Consider the following 22,788-nt stretch of genomic DNA (forward strand, 5'->3'; position numbering starts at 1 on the left):
TGCAGGGGACAGCACAGCAGGGACCTCCCGATGGCCAGGGGCAGTGCCTTCCCAGGAGCACAGCCAAGTCCACAGCTGCACTGGGAGACGGGAGGTGCCTGGTGGAATTTTCCACAATGGCAACTGGGTATCGAGTGAGGAGGATCCATGAGTGTTCATAATGCAGAACACACACTTGGTCACTTTTTCCATATGAGATTCCATTTTCCTTCTGGCCACCTCTGACACGGAGTTCCTGATGCAAAGGTGAACTCAGGAAGAGCAGTAAATTTTTGTACTGTTTTATTAGATTTAGATTAAAGTACACATTTCTCTCCCCTTATCCAACTCCCCAACTCTTCCAATGACTTCTACTTATTCTATTTGAAAAGATGCCATTTAATTGATTTATTGGTTTTTGAAAATCATCTTATTGTTTTCATAAAAATGATAACCTGTTCACTGTAAAACTTTCAAACAATGTAATATAGAATATAAAATAAGACTAAAAGCACCCTAAATCTAATCTCACTCATAACATTTTGGTGGATATTATTTAAGACATCTCTATCCATAAATAGAAATTTGCTTATTCAAGGAGCAAATGTTTATCAATCACCTATTGTGTGCTTGGCTCCATGAGGGGCACTGGGAGTTCAGTGTTGAGCAAAACCAGACGGCACAGGCCTGCTTGGGAGCCAGCCCCTTCTCAGCAACTGCTCGTTAGCCAGATTCTTACCCAAGTACCTGGCTACCACTAGAAGCTGGCCTAAGAGCTATGAAGGAAGGAGAGATGTTCCAGGATGAATGAAATGGAAATGTCTCAGAGAGACTCTGGGTCTAGGGAGTAGAAGTCAACTGGGAAGAGGGAGGGGCTTGGGCATTCAAGGGCCAGGAAGAAGTGTGCCTTCTTAAGGCCCAAAGAAGAGGAGCTTTCGAGGAGGGGTCCTGAAACTGGGTTCATGAGACTGAGGAGTAGAAAATGAGGCTGGAAAATCAGAGGGCCTAAGGCATTCTGAGTTTTAGAACAACTGGAAGCCATAAAATATCTGAAACGTATGGGGGGGCTCAGAGGCAGGGAAGGGCCAGAAAATACCAGTGGCATGGTGGTCACGGAATTTGGAATCTGGTGGCAGACAGAGAAAGCAGGAGCAGAGTTCAGATACTTGGGAGGGGAACTTGGCAAGGCTGGTGGAGTCTTGGGAAAGAGATGTCAAGAACCTCATGTGGGCAACCTGGGTGACTGGGGGCCAGGGGTCAGAGGCTGCCAAGTGACAAAATGAGGAGAGGACACTTGCAGCAGCTTTGGGGCCTGCTGAGACTTCCCTGTGGAGGGGTCAGGACTAGCTGGATGGGGGCCCGAGCTCAGAGGAGCAGTTGGTGCTAGAGTCCCACACCTGCAATCAGTGAAGAGACACCCAAGCCCTGGGCTTGGGAAGATTGCTGAGAGGGAGCAGGGCTCTGGAGTAAAGAACTCTGATTGGCCAGTTAGAGACCAAGAGGAGAGCCCCCAAGGAGGGTAGAAAGAGGGAGTGGCTGACTTGCCACCAAGGCTGGAGGGCAGGAAAACCAAGATGAACGCTGCCCTTTGCATTTAGTGACGGAGGTTACTGGTAGCTGGGTGAGGGGTGGAGGTTGAGATTTGGGGTTAGCCAGGTGGAGGGCCTCCATGATCAGAGGGAGAGCCGGCTTGGCTCGTGTGCTGGTGGAGAGGTGGGCCGCGGCAGGGATGTTGGGTGGAGGGTGTGTGCTGAAGTGGATGAGGGGCGGCTGTTGGAGGAAGCTAGGGCAGACGTTCTGAGACATTTTGCTGCAAAAGGTGGAAGAGAAATGTAGAAGCAGTAGGTGGGAGGTGTGGGCAAGAGAAGGTCAGTTATGTCTTTGTTTTTACTGGGGATGGTGGTGTGTTCTCACCTTCTGGGGAAGGAGGCAGAAGAATGAGGGGATAGGCTGGAGAATGGAACTCACAGGGCAAGGTGGGCTGTCTTTAGTCCAGAGGCAGGAGACAGGGCCTGCAGGAAGCCTGGACCTTGCTGGTGGGTGAGGGAACACCCAGGGGGAGTCTGCAAGCTCTCCTCCTCTGATGGCTTGAGTTTTCTCAGTGGAGCAAGAAACAAGGTCACTGGCTGGGAGAGAGAGAGAGGGAGGAGGTGTTGAAAGTTTGTGGAGGGAGGATAGTGTGAAATAATTGTCTAGAAGACTTAATTTGGCTTTCAGTTAATGTGCAAAGGATTTTTTTCAATTATGTGAAATTGAAAATAGAGAAAAGTACAGAGGCGATAAACACCCATAATGCAGTACAATAAGCATTAACAAATGCTAAATTTTGCCATATTTGCCCCAGATCTATTTTAAGCAATAAAACATTAGAAATGAAATTGAGTTATCAGAATTTAAAGTTAATTACTTCTATGTCCTACGCCTGAATGAGATGAAGAAACATGGAAAACTTTAACTCTTAATGACCACCTTTCATCTCTCAGGTTTGGCTTTTGGTATTTGGAGCTCTTTCCTCTGCTTATCTTGCAGATCAGAGACCCTCCCTTCCCGTTGTCAGTGCCTGTCTAGATTGCCTAGGTGCTGATCTGTCTGTGTACCTCACTGTGCCCAGAGCTCTTCACTGTTTGGATTCCATTTCATGCCATTTGAAGCTCATCCTTTAGTAGTTCTTTCACTGAGTCAGTGAATATTGGAATCCCTAATCTCCTCGAGTGTGAAAATGTTTGTCCCTAATTTGTGTGATATTTTAGGTGGGTACTGAATTTTAAGTTGGAAGATTTCTCTATCAGCATCTAAAATATGCTATATCCCACTTTCTTCTGAGATGCATTCCAACTGGTAGTATTCTCCAAGTGAGTTCCGTTTGCTTTTTGATGATATTTCAATGACGGCTCGTCCTCCCTGTCTCTCTCTTCCCTTTGGTTGAACTTCCTTTTTCTTTCTTCTTCCTCTTTCCTCTGACATAGGTGGAGTGCCTTCTGGGACAGGGTAGGAATGGAAGGATGCCGAGATCCCCTTCATTCTTGGCTCAGTTGTTGTGTGTGGTGTGAATAATGATGAGGGTGATAATAATACGAAGAGTTTCGTGTTGCTATTGTGTGACTTTCTCATGTCACCTAGTACTCTGACGAGTGTCACAGTCCATGAACTAGTGTCCGGCTCATGGCCAGTGTGTGCCAGGTGTCGTGCTGGCCACTTGGGAAATAATAAAAGAGACAAATGTCGTTTTGTTCTCACAGATTCTCACCTCACTCGAGAGGTACACTAAGGATAGAAAGAGCCCATGCTCTGCTGCCTTGGGTCACAGTAACCAGCGGGACATAGAGTGATGGGAAGGGCAAAGGAAGGGACTGTCCCTGCCTGTGTTCCAGACAGGGTGTGGGGGGATCCCCTCAGGGGCCAGGAGACAGGGAGAGTCGGAGCTTGAGGAAGAAGGAGGTTCGACCTCTCCAGTGGTGTCCTCGCCACAGCAGTGGGCCTGTGGCCAGAGCCTTTCCAGATTGCCCCCCGGGGACCCACTGCTGGAACTGGCAGACAACTCCTCAGCTACTTCCCTGCTGGACACAGAGCGTCACCTTGCCATCGGGTGAACTGCTCAGGAAGTTGTGACAGCCACCACACAGCTCCCTCCCTCCAGCCTGCTCTGCCCTCGCGCCTTGGCTGCACCCGAGACCCTTGTCTGACCCTTGTCTGTCCTGTTCCCCCCGCCCTCCAGCTTTATTCCTGGCTCAGTTGCCCAGACTGTGGCCTCATGGGCTGCCGGGAAGAGGGGGCGGAGACCGGCCTCCTGCAGCCTCCTCCTTCTCCGCTGGCCAGCAGCCCCACCAGGGGCCTGCTCCTCTCTCCTTCCCTCTTTCTTTTCCTGGGTCATTCATTCATTTATTATTCATACATAGACTATTTCCAAAAAGAATTAGGAGCAGACTCTTATTCAATATTCTGTCCCACCCTTTCCCTTCTTTCTTCCTACCTTCCTGATCATTTCCTTTACAGCCGGGCGATGTCAAGATAATTAAAGAATGCTGGTTCCCGAGCCTTTCACTAAAATTGCCTTCTACAACATAGAACTCCTTGCGTATTCAATGAGATTGTTTGAGAAAATAACTCATCTTATATGGCTCAGCTGTTTCAGGGTTCAGATTCAATTTGGTTATCCATCCAAAAGTTGGGATTTTTAATATCAGCTTTTACAAACCACTTGGGTATTCAAAAGTTTAATACATAACAAACAATAAAAATCATGCTTGGAAATACAGGGGAGTAAAAATGCTACAAATATTCATGTTCATACATAATCTGTACTCCCTTGGACTTGGTATTGAAATTTGAGAAACACATTTTAAATTCCATTAAGCACATGATATTTACTTATGGACTTGTTGTCAGAGCAAGGTTTGGAGGAAGTTTGAGTTTTTCCACCATTTAGGTATCTCGCACACTTTCTTTGCTCTGTGATGAGTTAGAGAGCTTGTCGTGGCTCTGCGAGGAGGAGTACTGAGCTCTCTTCATTTGTTTTGAAAGAGGTTGTAAAGTCGTAGAAAGAAGCCTGGCTTAGCATCCCTGCTGCGTCTGCCTGACTCTGCCAGGTGTGGTGAGGAAGTGCCTCCCCTCAGGGCCTGTGAGCCTGTCTGTCATCCTCGGATCATGGCGAGGTTACACGGTGGTGGTTACATGGTGAAGCGAGCCAGAATGTCTCCTAACCTGATGCTCGTCGGAAAATCGCCATCCCTGATGCAGTTAACAAACACCTCGTGAGTGCCCAAGGCCAGGAGGGGAGACGGGCACAGAGCTTCGTGAGTCTGACAAACTTACCCATGAGAAATCAGATCAGAGTGAAGCTCTCACCAGGAAGTCATTATAATTCTTGGTCATCTGTTGATCTTCATAAGTATTCCAAACTCTATGTGAGTGTCGCAGCCCTAGGCTGCTGGTTCACCTATTTACTGCACACTATTGTATGCTAGCCACTATTCCAGGCAAAAATCAAAATCCCTGACCCAGCTGTGTTTGATTTCTAGCAGGGAAAGGTCATGGAAAATGGGAGACCAGGTGTGTAGGGGGTCCTCGTCCTGCCCTTTCTGAGCATGTGCACAGGAGAAAGAAAAATGAAGTCTTTGAGGGAGGCTGAGAAGAGCAGATCCTGGACTGAGCTGAATGGCCCAAGGGCATCTGGTTGGATGACTTCCAGGGGCCCTGGTGTCACTGCAGGAAGGTGGTGAGGACTCTGAGTAGCAGGGCTATTGGCTCTGGATCCTGGTCCCTCAGAAGTGCAGTCAAGCCTTCCAAAGGTGTGTGGGTGGGCGAGGAACCTCACACTTGTGGGGCCTCTCACACAATCACCTGGTGCTGGGAAAGAGGCCCAGCTGTGGACTTCTTTCCAAAGTCGTCCTTCATGCTAAGCTCAAATTGATTAAAATTCAAAAAGGATGAGTAATTCTTCTTGCCTAGTAGATTTGAATTCCTGGGACACTGAGAGGTTAAATGACCTGCTCAAGGTCACACAGGTGGTGAGTTAAGAGGTGGGAGAAGAAGGCACACTTATTCTCTGTGAACAGCATGTTCTCTTCTGTGTTAGTGGAAAACCGCAGAGCACAGGGAAATAATAGGATTCTAGAATTGGCTCAAAGTATTGGCATACACAGTGTATCTGCCTTCGATTTGAAAAGCTAATAGAGCACTCATGCTGTCCTGGGCACAACTTCCCAGGGTTTTCCCGGGTTCAGTGTATTCTGGGAAAGGAAGAGAGATTTAGTTTGTGGCTGTGCCTGCGTTTTAGGAGAAACCCAATGATTGGGAATCTCAGTCACTCCATGTCAGGTTTCACTCCATAAAGTCGTAGAATGAAGGCATCAGTCCACTGGTCATGGACAAGCACAATTAGAAAGGAGGGGCAAAAGGATAGTAACTGCTCTTTCCATGGACACAGTATCTGGCCACATAGTAAGTCCCCATTTCTCTCCCAGGGCCCGTAGGTCTAGTTTGGGGGCTTCTGTGCACACACTGTGCTAGTGTTGTGCACCTTCTACTGTCCCCCTGCCCCCTCCCACTGGAGCTGCTCCTGCACCCTCAGAAGACTGGAGACACCTCCGTCCCTGTCCCCACTGAAGTCTCACTGTCTTGGGAAGAAGCCCCAGTGGCTCTCGTGGTGCATGCTGTCAGTCTGAAGATTCGCTGCCGAGAAACAGAACCCCTGGAGGTGCAGGGCTCCGTGGAACCTGCGCGGGACACTCATCCTGCATTCACCACCAAGCCTGCCTAAGAGCAGCAAGCTGCTGTCAGAACAGGGTAGTAAGTGAGGAAAAGCCAGAAATCAGTGGCATTTTGGTGAAGTCATTGTCCTTAAGTAGAACAGAAGCAAGTACTTAGGAAGACAGACCACTGTTGAGTATCTTTCTGCTGGTGCAACACAAAACTAACCACAGAGCACCTGCAAGACCTTGTAGAGGTCATAATCTATGACAGATGAATATACAGTAAATGCGGGGAATGATGCCATTTTTCCAGAGAACTTTGGGAAATTTACCTCCTTTGCAAAGTTTGCCCAAACCAATTACAAATGAAGAGCTATTTTTCTACTTCCAATCTGCTATTTTATTCTGATGAGCTTTCTTCATTATGTAGCAATGACTTGCACTAATACTTTTACAAATTGGAAATGTGTCATTTGTCTTTAGTGAGACAGTTGTGTGTGGCTCTGCCACTGTCTCTGGGATAAGAGCAGGAGCCGGGCTTCCTCTGGCAAGGCTTAGTAGCCACTCGGAGGCCAAAGCTGCCCAGCAGGCTGGGCAGATGTGCTCAGACCGCACAGGGAGACCCTGAAGCCAAGCCCTTATATCCACTCTGGGCATCCTGTTAGTTGCCACGAATTTCCAGAGCCTCTGTTGGCTTGTGCCCTCGAATGTGAAACCCTCCTCTCCTCTGTATTGGTTAGTCCCGTGTTTCCTGTTGCAACTGCAGACTCACATCATTGAAGATGTTTTTGGCTACAACTAAATGTATGCAAAAAATAATTTTTACTATAGTGCAAAACAAAAAAGGTCACTGTAGGGTAGTTTCAGGACACTCTTGAAGACCCAGGTTCTTACAAATTTTTCTGCTCTGACTTCCTTAGGTTGTGGACTTGGACACTTGAAGATCAAGGTAATGTACAAAAAATGACAGCGGAATAAGAATAGAGAGTCCCTTCCTATGCCTACTGTTCATGGTCAGGATAAATCTCCCCAACCACGCCCCACCCCAGGCCAGGTATTACGTGCCTTGGCCTGAATCTAGCCCAGTAACTCAAATTCGATCACAATCATGAACTCTGTTCAAACAAGAGGCCACCCTCCCCAGCCAATCTTGAAGACAAGGCTTTGGGAAGGTGAATGGAATTTGGTTCTGGGTTAGCCAGGAAGTTGCTGGACGTGCGGCTGGAAACTGGGAGGGCAGTGCACCCTGAGTTGCCCCTTCTCCTCGCCACTTCCATCTGGCCAACCAGACTCCAGGAGTGTCCACTTCCTTCTAGCTCCCTGGCCCTCTGGTACCACCTATGATAAGGAGGATTAAGGAGTTCTTGGTAATTACTCATTTGAAACCCAAACAAAATGAAAAATGATCTTTTGGGTCAATCCTCTTAACCTTTAAGTCTTGGTGGTATAAACCAAGCCGTGCATCTATCACACCTTTGAGTTTCAGAAACATCTCAGCTTCCCTCATTTACTATCTCCAGGTAGGCAAAAGGGTCCCCTGGCAAAAAGTGGCATGACACCGAGCTGCATCACACGAGGCAGCAAGCAGCTTCTCCCAAGGACGATGCCCTTGGGGGTCACTGACTCTGATGTTGCAGGACCTCACTGGCTTTGATTTAGGCCCGGGCCTGCGGCCTGAGCTGCTTCTGTGGCCACATGCTAACACATCCCCAACTCACTCTAGACAGCTGTGTGCTCCGGTGCCACAATCTTAAGAGTCGAACCTCACTTGTTGATGAAGAAGCGCAGCAGGTGAGGTCCAGGGGGGCTTTGGAGGTGGGAGGGGTACATGAAACCAGTGGGGGATGCTGGTAAGGGAACCTTGGAAACTGAAGGAAGGACAGTGGAACGTGTAGGCTGAGGTCAGTCCTGGGACTGTACCAGGACTGTAACTCAAGACCTATAAATCAGAGGAGTATTGACAAGAATGGTCCTCAGAGCACAATCAGGCAGCAGTGAGGACAGGCTGAAGCTTGAGTCCACACATAGGCTGCCCTCAGAAGCAAATGACCCAGCAACCTACGACAGGGTGGACAGGACCAACCAGCAGGCTGTCAGGCTCCCTCTGCAGCCGTGCTGCTCCCAGGACCCCCTAGAAAAGCACCCACAGAGTGGAGAGGAAGCCTGGCACCACAGCTTTCCCGCCTGCAGCTCACGCTGGGCGCACACGGTGGTACCAGGGCCGCTGTAGTACAGCCATCTTTTTGCAATTTCTTTTCTCTGAAACCGCACATAACTTTTGAAGATGTAAATTTGTAAAACGTCATGCTTTATGTATTGCTTTTTTGGCATCTACTTTAGGTTTTAAGAATGGATGTTGTCTAATTATGCAGAGGAGCTTTGGATGGGGAAATACACTAAGTGTGCATTAAATAGACAACTTTAAATAATGGCACTTGTGCTAAGAAGTGTATTTTCTGGCAAGCAACTAATTTATAATGGTCATAGATAAATGCATTAGTGTATGAAATGCTTGTCTTTATTTATTGATTGGAAGGGGCAGTATTATATTTTTGAGTATGTCTTCTTTATTGGGACTGTTTTCCATCTTTTACAAAGTTGCTCATATTTCATGTTTATTGACATTTGCTGCACTTAAATGTTGGAAAATGAAAGCAATTTGACAGTAAAAAAAAAAAAATCAACATTCAATGACTCAACCCTAACGTTCAGGCACCAGGTAAGCAGAGCAGGGCAGAACAAGACGGTGCCCCTTCCTCTCCCTTGTCCCCGGAGCCCTCCTTTTAAGTGTGCACATCAGAGTTAGAGAGAATGAGATTAAATGACCAAATTTACTGCATTCTTAGTGCATAAACCACTACCCTAGATCTTTCTGAGCCAATTTAATTTTTAGCTTTATTCTTGGTTTAATGCAATGTTTTAGTTCATTGCGCTTTTTGGATGTGCAGAAGCAAAGATAATGTGCTACACTACATTCATTTACTGTTTCATCAGGCTTTTTTGGTGTTTCTACCTTTTGGTTATTTTAAAATGTTTCATCCTTATCACTTCAGTCGTGAAATGTAGATTCATTAAATTACTGTGCTGGGTGGTTCCGTGGAGCCCTCTGGTTGAAGATGGGCTGCACTTCTCTCAGGCTCCTCCCAGCACAGACTCTAAAGGCGCTACTGTTGGAAAGAACAGGTGTGCCTGGCTGCACCGCAAAGTGACCAAGATTCTAAAACTTTACTGAACTCCTTGCAGATGTGAGGCACACAGGTGCCCCTGAAAACCCACACTGGATTTGCTCTCAGAGTGAAGGGACAATGGCAGCTGCTCTCCAATAAACATGATGCTGCAGATATAATCAGAGTGACAACCCTTGCATGTGCACAAGGCTCTACATGTTTAAAAATGCTTCGTTGTGCATCACCCTGGAGGTCGGTGGTGTCTGCGGAGTGGAATGGGCTGGGAGAGATGCAGCTGTGTGGGCAGAATACATAAGCCCTCTGCAACCCGTGCTGCCAGCTGCGTGCCCACCTAGAGCCGGCTTGCTCATCTCTCTGAACAACGGGTTCAGCATTGAGAGGCAGCTCCCTCTTCCTGGAAAGGGGGCAGGTTGCTAGTTATTGTCAAAGTTGGCAGAGTAGATTCCTTCTCTTTTGCTCAGAGAATACTTCTGAGTGAATAGTTCTGTGGCCGACGTGGTAGGAAGAAACCGAGAGGCACTCATTTGGGTCATTTATTTCACGTGACATATTGCACAATACAGGATAAGACATTTATTGCCCAGAGAAGTCCAGCAGTTCACATTCAGTAAAAACAAGTGTGTCCAGCTATAAATGACAACCGCAGGGCCCTATGTATCAGATATTAAATTAGCAATGCTGTAAATCAGGGGCTGCAATTGGTTTAAAGGACAGGGAGAGCCGACCAGAGGTCCACCTTCCTGGTTAGCTTCCTGGGATGAGATGTGGTTTCGGGAATAAAATGTAAGGGTCCCCTACTTCTGTTCAAATCTGATTTCCCAGAGAAGCAGCTTCCAGGGGAGGGTGGGTCTCTGCAACATCCCAAGGGCATTTTGCAATGATCACAAAGGAGAGAAGGGTTCTTTACCAATGAGAAGCTTCAATCCAAGTCTGGCTGCATCAGAGGAGAGGAGCCATCAGGGATACTCTGTGTCAAAGCTGCTTCTGCCTGACTGAATCTGAAAATAAACACCTTTGCTCTCTGTCATTACTGTTTCATTAACACCTTGGCCAAGTTCTTTGGCCAAAGAGACCGGATTTCAGTGTGATGCTAAATTATTCCAGGCTAGTGTGTAATAGCCCTTGATAATTTCATATCCACCGTCCCTCTCTCAAATGATGCGTCCAGCTTCACACACACACACACACACACACAGCATGAACAAGCAGTTACAAATTAGAGATTGTGCACAAAAAAAGAAAAGAAGGGGAGTAAAAAACCCAGGAAAGCTATTTAGGGCACTGTTCCCATTGGGTTTCTCTGCAAAGCAGTTTAACTGTAGTTAGTAAGTGCTCAGTGTAATCTAATAAAAGGCATTTTGCAATATTAAGCAAAAAACATCTGGTACCCAGAATTCCCTGATCATTTTTAACTAGATGCAATCTCTCTCTCTTTCTCTTTCTCTTACAGACATGTGAAAAATAGCCTAATAAGGATCCTTGTGGTAAAATCAGATGGAAAACGGCGAGGCAGAGTCGCCGTCTGCAGCAGCTCATTCGAAGCAGCTCCTCGGAGTTGCACAATAATAATCAGTGCTGGCCCGGTGCCGCCGGATTATTTTGTATATTCATGAAGCTCCTCATCAGCCGTCAGGAGAATGTGCAGTAATCCTTGGATGAAATAAGGCCAATCAGTGGAATAATGAGGAAGGTAATATCTCCCGAGAGGCCTGGAGTGGGTTTCCATCAGACCCGGCTGTAACTCTCCAACTATTTGCTTTACAAATGCAGCCTTTGATCTTTGATTTGGGGAGGGAGGGGGAGAGACCGACCTGCTGGTGCATTGTCCAGTCTGCAAGGATAACAAGCTGGGGGAGGAGGACTGGGAGGGGAACAGGGTGGCTTTTCAGGATCAGTTGGTTCTCGTTAACTCAAACCTTATAGCCTTGTTATTGACCGTGCCCTGGTCTCCACCCACTCGGCAGGTCAGGTGCCACAAGGTCTTTTTCCTTCAGCCTTCCTCGTATTTATATGTGTGGACCATAATAAGACTTCTTGGATCAGGAGGAGCTGGGCCTATATAAACACCTGCTCTGTTTTTTTGCCAGAAAACAATGACGACTTTTTAATGCATCTGAAACCCCATTTCAGAGCTGCAAGCTCAAGCAGTGAGTTAGACAGAAGTGTCTCCATTATTTTAATAATGCCTGATTTTTTCTTCATTGTGCCCCAAAACCAGAACCCAAAGCAAAAGAGGTGTGGATGAAATAAATATTCAAAACATTCATACAGTTTTGTTTTTAGACAACATAAACCAAATGCAGTGGACAAGGCAGGTGAGACGCTTAGGACCTCTCTGTGCATCTGTGTACCCCTGCATCACAAAGAGGTGGCTCAGGTGATCTGGAGAGGCCAGCATCTGGACGTCCTGCAGGTTAGCGCCCAGGAACCAGCACCAGGGGAGGGAGATGGGCAGCAGCAGCCCCTCCTTCCTGCCTCCCTTCCCGCCCGCCTCTGGCCTTTACCGGGAAGCTCTGATCCTGCACATAGGCATTCAAGTCTCCTCTGACTTCACCATGTTTATTTCCTCTTTCTCTCGATGTGTCTTTACATAGCAATCAAAATAACAACATTTTGAATTCGTTGACGAGAGAAGTAAATCGGATGTTGAGTACTGGAATTGTAATCTCCATCTGCATTGCACCTCGGTGGAGAAGAAAAAGACCTGCCTTAGTCGCCTGCCTCATTAGACAAATCACATATGAGACCAATAAATGCACTTATCATTCACTGCAGCCAAACAAAAGTGCCACCCGAGAACCACCTAGAAAATGTCTGGACCCTCCCTCGCTCGGTCCATGGGCATGTCTGATGTTGGGCTCCTCTTGGTGACAAGACCAGACAGCTACGTTTTCTATATAGTTCTTAATGAGGAAGATTTTGTTTAAAGTTTACTATGGATTATTAAGCCTCAAGAATTTCTGCTTGAACAAACTAGTGGCATACCTTTATTATTAGTGAAATAGATCTGATTTTTAGAAGGCATGTGGTAAATTTTTGCATAGTGTATGAGAAACATTTTATTAATAAGGGTTGTTATTAAAAAGAAAGATAATATATGGGCTTTTACTAATATTAAGAAACTAATAAGAAATTGGAGAAAATTTCAGTATATTAAAAGCACTTCTTTGAAAATTAAGTATAATGAGGTATACAATAAACAAGGTCAAACAAGTTAATTTGAAACGATGAAATGAGGTGAAAAGGAATTAAAGGAGATTGCTGGAGCAGATTTATTCACCGACTGTACAGTGATGTCATTAACAAATGCTTGTGCTGCATTATGGGCAATTGACGTTACCAGCAGCACAAATGGTCTTCGGCAGAAGAGATTTCCCAGTGCTGTCCTCGTGGGTTTATTAATTGCATTTCTGAGCACCTTGGAACAAGCCGTGAGGATTTCCACCAAGAATTTGGAGCCCTCTTGCTTTGGGGAAGCCAGGCTTTCAGGAGAGGCCACTCTTTGGTTTCCCCTGGTCTGGGTGTTAGGATGAGGCTATCTTAGCAAATGTGAAAGGGCTAAAATTGACATTTGATTCACCCTGTTCTGGGATTTTAAACTGTGATGTAAATTAGTTTGAAACTGGTCTTTCTTCCATTTTCTCTTTTCAAAATGTAATACAGTTAAATGACAGAGATTAATTACTAAAGTAATTACTGTTGGAAAGCAAAAGGACGGTTGTGTGAGACAGTCTTTCTTGTGATGACCAAGTCTTTCTTGACAATTATGCTTAATTCCTGCAATGATTACTCTGTGTGGCAAAATCTACCGCACAAGGGCACGCCGCGGGCGCCTTCTCACTGGCGGGGAACTGTTAGGACGAGGTAATTATATCTGACGGAGCTGCGGCAGCCTCGGTTCCCAGGGCCGCCGCCGGGACCTTTTTCTTGTGGGAGGCCACGAGCCCCCACGGTCGGTCACCTCCCCTTGTTTTCTGCTTCATTTACTGGCCTGGGCTAACTCCGGCTGACCCACGGCTGCAGAATGTGCACATGCAGTGTGACAGGGGGTCTTCCTTCCCCTGCCTACGCCCTGCGCAGGCTGCATGTGTGTAAGTGCCAAGGACATCAGTGGAGAGGGCTCCGGCCTGCGGCCTGGCTGCTGGGGTGGGTGACATGTGGAGGAGGGCCCCACGAGGCCCAGAGGGAAGCTCTGGAATCCTCCACACCTGCACATTCCCCGTGAACTAATGCCCGGCCAGGGAGTGGGTGATCCTGAGGAAGGGCCCTGATCGTGGGCCAAGACAACTGCTGGCAGGTCTCATGCCCGTGGCCTCTTGACCCCTCCTCATTGCTGTCTCCATTGCGGCTGCTTCCCAGGACAGGGTTACGATGTGCTGTTAACACCCACCTCAGAGCAGCACCCGGACATCGGCCATGCCGCTTCTAAATGGCCCACTAAACCCTGCAGGCCCCCAGCAGCCCACTGTGCAGGACACAGCTCGGATTCCCACGAGGAGGGGCAGACCCCAGGACTGCAGGACCCAGGGCTGGGAGGGAGGAGGCGAGGAGGTCAGGGAAGGAGAGGAAGGAACGGGTTGCAAGGGTGTCCCCTGACAAGGACTTGACCCCGTGAGCACTGCGAGGAGGCAAAGCCCTACAACTGCCCAGCTGGCCATGCCCAGTCCCTCGGCCATCCTCGGGAACCCTGTCGGGGACCCTGTCCAGGACTCTCACGAAGGATGCAGCCCTGATCTCCTGGGTGAGATGACCCAAGAGCTGGACTGGCCCACCCTGAGGATGGCAGGACCCGGGGTGGACGAGGAGAAGGGATGGGAAGAGGGGGAAGTCGGGAGCCAGCGGCAGGAAGAGGGAGGAGGAGGGCCGGGAGGGGCCTGGCGGGAAGAGAGGAGCAGAGGAAGACTTCAGGGTCTGCTGCTTCCTTCCAGGTGTCGTTGCGGGCGTGATTTCATCCGTGAACCATAATCAACTTCCTTAATGAAATACGTAATTAACATATTATAATTGTGGTAAAGATGATTTTGACAGAAATCATTTTCCATATCTAATACTATGCTAATTTAATCTGTTCCTCCCTCCCCGACATGACCTTTAGTGATTAAGTTTCATGGCAGAATTGTTTTTTTTTTTTTTTTTTTTGATGGATTGATTTATCCACAGTGGTTGAGACCCTCGGTTGGCATGGCTGTCATTTTCTTCCCCTTTAAAGTCTCTCCCAGGCACGGTGTCCACACGCAGGCCCACACGGGTGAAGTGCGCAGGAAGCTACCCAAGTCAGAGCTGGCTTCTGGGAAGTGACTGTCCACCCATCTGGGAAGGGAGCTGAGAGGTCGGCCCAAGGAAAAAGTGCATTTCTCTTAACATCTGGGTTCTGTTTCTTCTACGTTTAGCCATGTGAGGGTGGCAAACGTGATTATCATGATTAAAGGAGAAAATATGTTTCAAATTCAAGGTGTAAGAAAGAAACGTAAATGATGCGTCAGTCTGGTCAGAGTTTCCTAGCAGGGTCACTATGCACCTCAAGGCAGCCTAGCCAGTCATTTTATAGTGACACAGCTGCACGTATATGATTATAGAAGTGGCTGGGCCTTCTCCTGGGCCCACTGATGACAGCATGAAATCAGCTTCCTAAGGACCCCAGGTTTTCGATGATGATTTGGAGTCTATGGGAAGGAGGAGGCAGTGGTGCTCTAAGGCCTGTGTTTCTCAGATATGTTCTCTTCAGCTACAAGAAGAAAGATGTTGTGCCAAATCATCCCCGACACAGGTAAATGAGCTTCACGAAAATGTGTCTTCTTCATGAAGATGGAGGAGGTACTTTGGTTTATTGTGTTCTGACCTGTCCCATCCCAACCCATCCCCTCGCTGCTCATCCCAGCTCATCAAGAGATGGTGGCTTGGAGCAAGGAAACGAATGTTCTGGCCTTCTGAGCCATTCTAGATGTAATACGATGTCAGGGTCCACCAGAGCCTTCTTTTGGCTTTGCCGATGACTCGTGTCTAGCCAGTTCCTCCAGTGGCGATGAAAGGCTGTGTATTTCTGATTTGGGCACATTAGGAGGTTAGACCTAGAGGAAGTAGTGTAGGGTCCACTCTGGTCAGTACTTACATGTATTGGATTTGTCAAGTCAGTCGCATGATTTTCTCAATTTCCTCCTATATAAAATGGGTCCAAAATGACAAGCTATGGATGAGTCCTGTTTTTGAGAAACAAGGAAATTCACTGTGAAAAGATTAATAAGTTGAATATGCTCAACATTCAAAAGAAAAATATTTGGAAATACTAAAAACTAATAAGAGCTGCCAAATTAGCTTAGTTTACGTCATAATTCTAGATGATGTGAAAAAGAAAGAAACTGAGATGGTTATAGTAAATACTCATTCTATTTGTTATTATTCACAGGAATTTTATGTGAGCAACATCTAGGAACAAAGCTGATTGGTTTTCATATACTTAAGAGGATCAGAACTTCATTCTGCCACGTTTAGTTCTAATGTACCCAGGTCATGAAAGTGGAGGAAATATAGACCTTTTATTTCTAGATGAAAGGCAACATTTTCAAGCATGTTAATAAGCACATCAAGAATTAAATAGGAAGTTTGCTTGTGAACGACTTTCAGTTAAATCTATCATGTTGGGCAGTTCTGATAGCTTGAGCTCTGTGACCCTCGTGCTAAGAGGAGGGCGGGAGGCCTGGCAGAAGTGGGGACATGGAGGAGAGCCTGGGTGATGGCTCCTCAAGCCAGTGTCCTTCCCTTTGGTATATGAAATGTTAGCTTTTAAAGGCTTTAAAGGTTCACGGTGACTTCTACCCTGACAGTGAAATCTCTGCGCGTCCTTAGAGTTTGTGAACACACACCAAGTCCTGCTTTCAGTGTATTTTAAAAAGAATTTAAGCTTTGATCTGGGTAGCATAGAGTTGAAAGAACTCTTTTTAAACATATCGTCTGACAATCTCTGCCTTTTTAATGAGGTGCTAGGTCGTTCACATTTAATGTGTCTTGGCACCGATGAACCCACATTGGTCATTTTGCTGTTTTCTATTTCTTGGGTCTTTCTGCTCTTTTGTATCCTGCTTACTGCATTTTTCTGTGTTAAATAAGTCTTTACCTTACCAGCTTAGCTTTTCTGTTGACTTTTAAGCCATTTACTTACTTATTTGTTATCTTTTAGTGGTTTTCTTAGTGGTTGCTCTAGAAACTTTATTATACATCTTAACTTCTTGTAATCTACTTAAGGCTACTGTGACATAATCTGATAAGGTGTAGCAACTTTTCTCCAACTAGCTCCATTACCTCCTCCTTCTTTGTACTATTATTCTCACAGATATTACATCTATATAAGTTATAAATCCAAAAGAGCAGTGTTGGGCTGTAACTTCATCTAATCTTTAAAAAGAGAAAACACATTGATGCCATCTTTTACATTCACTCTCATTTAACCATTTTCAGTGATCCTTATTTCCTCCTACAAACTCAAGTTACTCTCTTGTGTCATTGTCTTTCAGCCAGAGGGACTCTTTCAGGATTCTTGAAGGGCAAGTATATGGTAGAAATAAATTCCTTTGGTTTTTGCTCATCTATGAATGTCTCTATTTTGCCTTTATTTATTTATTTACTTATTTATTTGGAGCGGGCATAGAATTCTGATTTGACAATTTTCTATCTTTCAATGTTTTGACAATGTCATTTTATATGCTTTTGTCTCTCATCATTTATGACCATAAATTATCTGTTTACCGTATTTTTGCCCCTGTGTGTGTAATTAATCTTGTTTTCTGGCTGCTTTCAAGACTATTTTACCTTTGTCTTTGATTCTCAGCAGTTTGACATGATGTGTCTGGGCATGGAGCTCTTTGTGTTCATCTGATTCAAGATCCGGGGAGCTTCTGGAAGCCGTAGAGTCACGTTTTCTTAAGCCTTGGAAAGTTGTTTTCTCACCTAGATTTCTGCTGGCTTCCTCTCGTTCCCCACGTTCTGGAAGTCTCACAACACACATGCAGCAATACTCTGCCTACGGATGTTTCAGCGAGTCCTGGTCTGCATGCGCGGTGGTGTCCCTGACTCTGCTGCCCATGACACTGTAGCCATGTCAGGTTGTGTAAATTCACTCTGATGTTCACGCAGCACAATTACTAACTCGTGTCTCAGAATCTGTCCCACCACTAAGGGACATGGGACCACATGGGTAATTTCCCCCTTGTTCTCCAGGCCTCTGAGTTCTGCTCACTCTTCTTAGATCTTTGCTTTTTGTGTTCTTTGGATTGAATAATTTCTATTGGTCCACTTTAAGTTCACCGATTCTTCTGCCATCTCAGTGTTACTTCTGAGCCCATTTACTGAGTTTTCCATTTCAAGTATTGGGCTTTTTCACTGTAGAATTTCCACGTCCTTTGTTTCTCTTGTGGAGACTTCCTAGTTAGTGAGTCTTCCTGTCGACCTTTTACATTAATTATTTAAGCATGATTTCCCTTAATTCGTGGCATGTGCCTATAACATGGTTCTTAATCTTTCCTTCTACATCCCATGTCTGGATCTACTTTAAGTCAATTGCTGTTGGTTTGTTCGTTCTTTTTATTTTTCCTCCTGAGTATGGGTCATATTTTCTTGTTTCTCAGGAGGCCTTGCACAGTTTTCTTAAATACTAAAAGTTCTTAAAAATAGATTGTATGGCTCTGTATTCTGCTTCCTGCCCCCACATTCTGAAAGGTTTGTCCCCCTTATTCTTAGACATTTGTATGGCCTTAACCTGTGGAGACTTACGTTTATATTTATTTTATTCAAATTTATTTTGGCTTCTGTGGGATCACGTGGTGCATGACCGGTCCATCATCGGGCAGAGGCTGCGTTCTCAGTTTGCCTCATGGCCTGCATCCTCGTCAGTTGATCTGTGTGTGGGCTGGGGGCACGTTCAGAGCTCGCCCCTCTCCGGTGTGCCCTCTTTTGCTTTCTTCTCAACGCCCTCATCTCCCGGCATGTGGCCGTGGTTTGCAGGGGCAGGCATGGCAAGGGCTGAGCTCTGTCCCTTTATGGCCCTCTCCTTCCAGGATGTCCCACTGCACCTAGGCTGGTCTGTTTGTAACCCGGGGCCAGAAGGGCTGTGGGTTTCCCCCATTTGTTTCTTACCAAGTTGGTTAACTTCCTGACAATGGAGGTCTCTGACCTCCATTCCAAGGGGACTTCCTGCCCCACTGGTGACAGGTTGCTGGTTTTCTCAGCCAGTCCTGCCCTGTCAAAGCTAGCGTGTCACAGACTGGGTGGAGATGTGAGGATGGAACCGGTCCCAGGGTAGGGGACCATGTATCCCTACAGGATTTCTTTAAATCCCATTTTTGTAATTTTTCAAAATATTTAAATGTTTTTCAGTCTGTCATTTACACTCGCCAGAGCCCTGCAATGCCTGTACCTGCTCATTTTCACTTTTGTGGGAGATGCTGCCATTGTCAGAATCTTCATGCTGCCATTGTCAGAATCCCCCCATCAGAACCACATTTAAAGACTCGCCCTGTAAGAAAGAGGAGGAAGGGGCTGAAAACCGCGGATCCATCTCTGGTTTCTTTCTTGGGTTCTGGGCGGCAGGGTCTCAGGTCTGCACAATGGTTCAGTTGTTTGCTTGGTGTGTGAAAGCCGTGGTGTGGTGTCCTAATGCCTTCCCAGCATCCTGGGAGCCATTCTTTGGGGAAGCCGTTCTCCCTGTCCACCAGCACACCTGGGAAGATGGAAACTCCATTCACTCACCAGCCTGGCCCTCCCCTCCCATGGCACAGGGAGATTCAATGGGCCAATATTTTTTCTTACCTATATCTATAGAGAAACTATAAATTATGTTATCTTAATAAACTGCATCACCTACTCTCTTACATAAAGATTTTATCTTCTTCCATGTTTTCTATTTTAAATTTTGTTGATACACAAGAAGGATTTGAAAGTGCCCCATAGAATATAACATTGCGGTTCTTATTTTGATGGTGATCTGGCAGGAGAGAAAGAAATGATGAGGGGGAAGTCACTTTCTAAAACATGATGAAATGCTGCTATAGAGAAACCAGCCATACATCACAGAATTTTATTTATTGACAAATTAATTCTCAATAAGTGTAATTTATCTGCTTAACATTAAAAGCAACTAAACTTTTATAGCTTTCCACATTAGACTTTTCATATAAGCAAATTGACAAATGAGAAAAAAATGCTTTATTAGACTATGTATCTTGATTTTGTATTCAGATATATGGTAAATATGACCATAGATAATGCACTTGGAAGACAGGCACTCAGAGAGATTGGAAGCTGGCATAGCAGGGTCTTCATTTTTCTTCTTTCCCTGGAATGTCAAAGTGAGATAAGAATAATTGAACATCTCCAAATTTGTACAACAAATAGATTTCAGTCAAAGCAAGGCAAATGGCAATTGCTGAGAAGATTCTTGGTTCGTACAATCTACGGCTCTTTAATCTAACTATGCATGGTTGTCAGAGTTTATATTCACTAACATCTCACTTTCTTAAATATATATTTATGGATATTATGACCAAATTTTGAAATACATGTTATATCTCTTTTTATAATCACCTCTTTAAAAAGGTCATTGTATTTATTCTGATTATTACCTTTATTAAAACATATTCTCATGGAAGTGAGTTAACAAAAATACCCTGGAAGAATCAAGATTTGGGTCCTTGACACTGAGATCCCAAAACAGGTCTTGAAATCCACGGTTCTGTTATAAGAACAAATGCTTGGGAGTGAAGATCTTCTATAAAGACTCCTTCTTTAAAACACTTTTCTGCAAGAAGAAAGCACAGTGCACGGTGGCTACACATGGGTGACCTCAGAACCGCGTGGTGAGGAGGAGAATGTTCTCTAGCAGGAGACTTAGAAAGTGAGATCCCATGGAGAGGTCCAGAGTGGGACCTGCCCCACCCGTGGTGAGTTAGGCCGTGGGATGTCGGAGCAGCGGGGAAGAATCCTAGGACCTCACCTCTGTCTGCCTTCTAACATTTTATGACAACCCTCTGAGCATGAGGCGAGGGCCCCTTCCAGGGTCTTCAAGTATGTAAACACCGTCTCTCCTCCACGCCAGCCCTTGCAGTGTTGGGAGAACCGTGTCTCAAGGGAGAAAAGCAAGCAGCTCCCGGAAGCCACCTGATGTGACCGTGCTGTGGAGTCTTCCCACCAGGAAGAATGATCTGCTTTTTTTTTAACTTCTCTTCAATTTCTTATCACTTTGTTTTTCTTACCTAGTTTCATTGGCTACATCTTCTAATACAACACTGAAGAAACACGATGAAAGTGGGCATCCTTGCCTTGCACTTGCTCTCAGAGGAGTTTTATCATGAAGTGTGTCAACTGTGGGTTTTTAAAGATTCCCTTTATTGGCTTGAGGAACTTCTGTTCTCTCCTTTTTTTTTGTTTTAGTTTAATTTTATTTTTTACACAAATGGAGCACAACCTTTCATTTCTCCGGTTGTACATGACGAGAGTCACACCGTACATAGGGTAGTAATGTCCGTCTCACTCCACCGTCTTTCCCCTCCCCAAACCCTCTCTTCTCCCTTTCCTCCTTCTGCCCAATCCAAAATCCCTCCCTTCTTCCCTTGCCTCCTCCCCATTGTGGATCAGCATCCACTTATCAGAGAAAACATTTGGCCTCTGGTTTGGGGGATTGGCTTACTTTCCTTAGCATGATATCCTCCAACTCCATCCATTTACCTGTAAATGCTATAGTTTCATTCTTCTTTAAGGCTGAGTAATAATCCATTGTGTATATATACCACAGTTTCTTTATCCATTTATTTATTGAAGGGCATCTAGGTTGGTTCCACAGTTTAGCTTTGGTAAATCTAGCTGCTATAAACTTTGAGGTGGCTGCATCACTATAGTATGCTGATTTTGATTTTAAGTCCTTTGGGTATAGACCGAGGAGTGGGATAGCTGGATCAAGTGATGGTTCCATTTCAAGTTTTCTAAGGTATCTCCATACTGCTTTCCAAAGTGGTTGCACCATTTTGTAATCCCACCAGCCATGAATCAGTGTAACTTTTCCTCCACATCCTCACCAGCACTTATTGTTGCTTGAATTTGTGATAATTGCATTCTGACTGGATAGAGATGAAATCTTAGAGTAGTTTTGATTTGCGTTGGGCACTGGGTGTGGAATATTCCTGCACTGGGAGTTGTGTTTCAGATGGCCTGAGGGTCCCTCCAGGCCACATGGTGCATTGAGCTTCCTGACCTTGGCAGTAAGGCAGGCACACTGCTGCTGTGTGCCTGGGCCTGCAGGACCTGGGCTCTTCAACTCCTAGTGCCTCTTTGCTTTAGGGAAGAGACGTGCCAAACCAGCCTTAACCCATCAGTGAAACCTCCCCCAGAATCGAAGAGCAACATCAACAATGAAAGACAATACATGAAAAGCCAGTTAACTTTTTTTTTTTTTTTTGGTAAGACAAATACATGGCTCCAGATTCCTTAGGCACAAACCATAACAGGGAAGTCGTGTGCATAAGTGCCAACCAGTGTGACTTAGGGTGCAAGCCTGAAGTCTCTCTCTTTTAGTTAGCTGATAGATGAGGCAATGGAGATGTATCACTTTTTAATTAAGCTCATGTCAACTCATGAAGTTTATTTCAGTACAAATCTGTTGACCAAAGTCTTTTTGAAGAAACTGCTCCTGTTGAAGCTTAAGTATTCATGGGAAATTTCACAGTGAGTGTGATCTGCTCCTCAGCTTGCATGCCACGTCCAGCCAGGAGCGGCTGTGCTGCTGAGCGCCTCCTGTGTGCCCAGCATATTTACGGAAATGAACTGAAGATCAATCCTGGTTGTTTTAAAACCCAGATCAGCTCACTGCCCAGGGTGGGGCGGGGGTGGGGAGGGGGACACAAAGATGACATGAATCTAAGAAACTCCACCTAAACCCCAAACCAATGCTCATTGCACCTATAACCTGATTCTTTACCTAAACTCGGAATTTGGAGGCCACTGAACCTGACTTAACAGCATCGCTGATCATATGGAAAAGAAATTAAAAATGAAGATTGTGGTCTTGATTACCTGGGTCTGATAGTTTTCCTTTTAGGAACAAGTAAAACTTTTCTTAAGGTTTGAAGATGAACATTTTTGTGACTCTGGCAAGTTGAAGGTATCAGGAACAAAAAGAATAGCATCAGCCAAACTAGTCACCTAATTTCAAGAGTTTGGAAAGTAACTGAGAATATGCACTAAACCCAAGTCCCAGTTAAGCTTACCAGACCCCAAATGACACCCCCCAAACACAGCTTGCCACTTCCCCTCTTCTAAGAATCCAGATAACTACTGCAGTCCCAGGAGGCCCGAGTGGGTCAACAGTCTCATCGTGGACGTTCACGGAAGCAGGCTGGACTGGGCATGTAGACAGGAGAGCTCAAGAGCGCGGTGGTGGCATTCAAGCC

The sequence above is a fragment of the Marmota marmota genome, unplaced genomic scaffold (assembly GCF_001458135.2).
Source record: "Marmota marmota marmota unplaced genomic scaffold, marMar, whole genome shotgun sequence".
In the NCBI taxonomy this organism is placed as follows: Eukaryota; Metazoa; Chordata; class Mammalia; order Rodentia; family Sciuridae; genus Marmota; species Marmota marmota.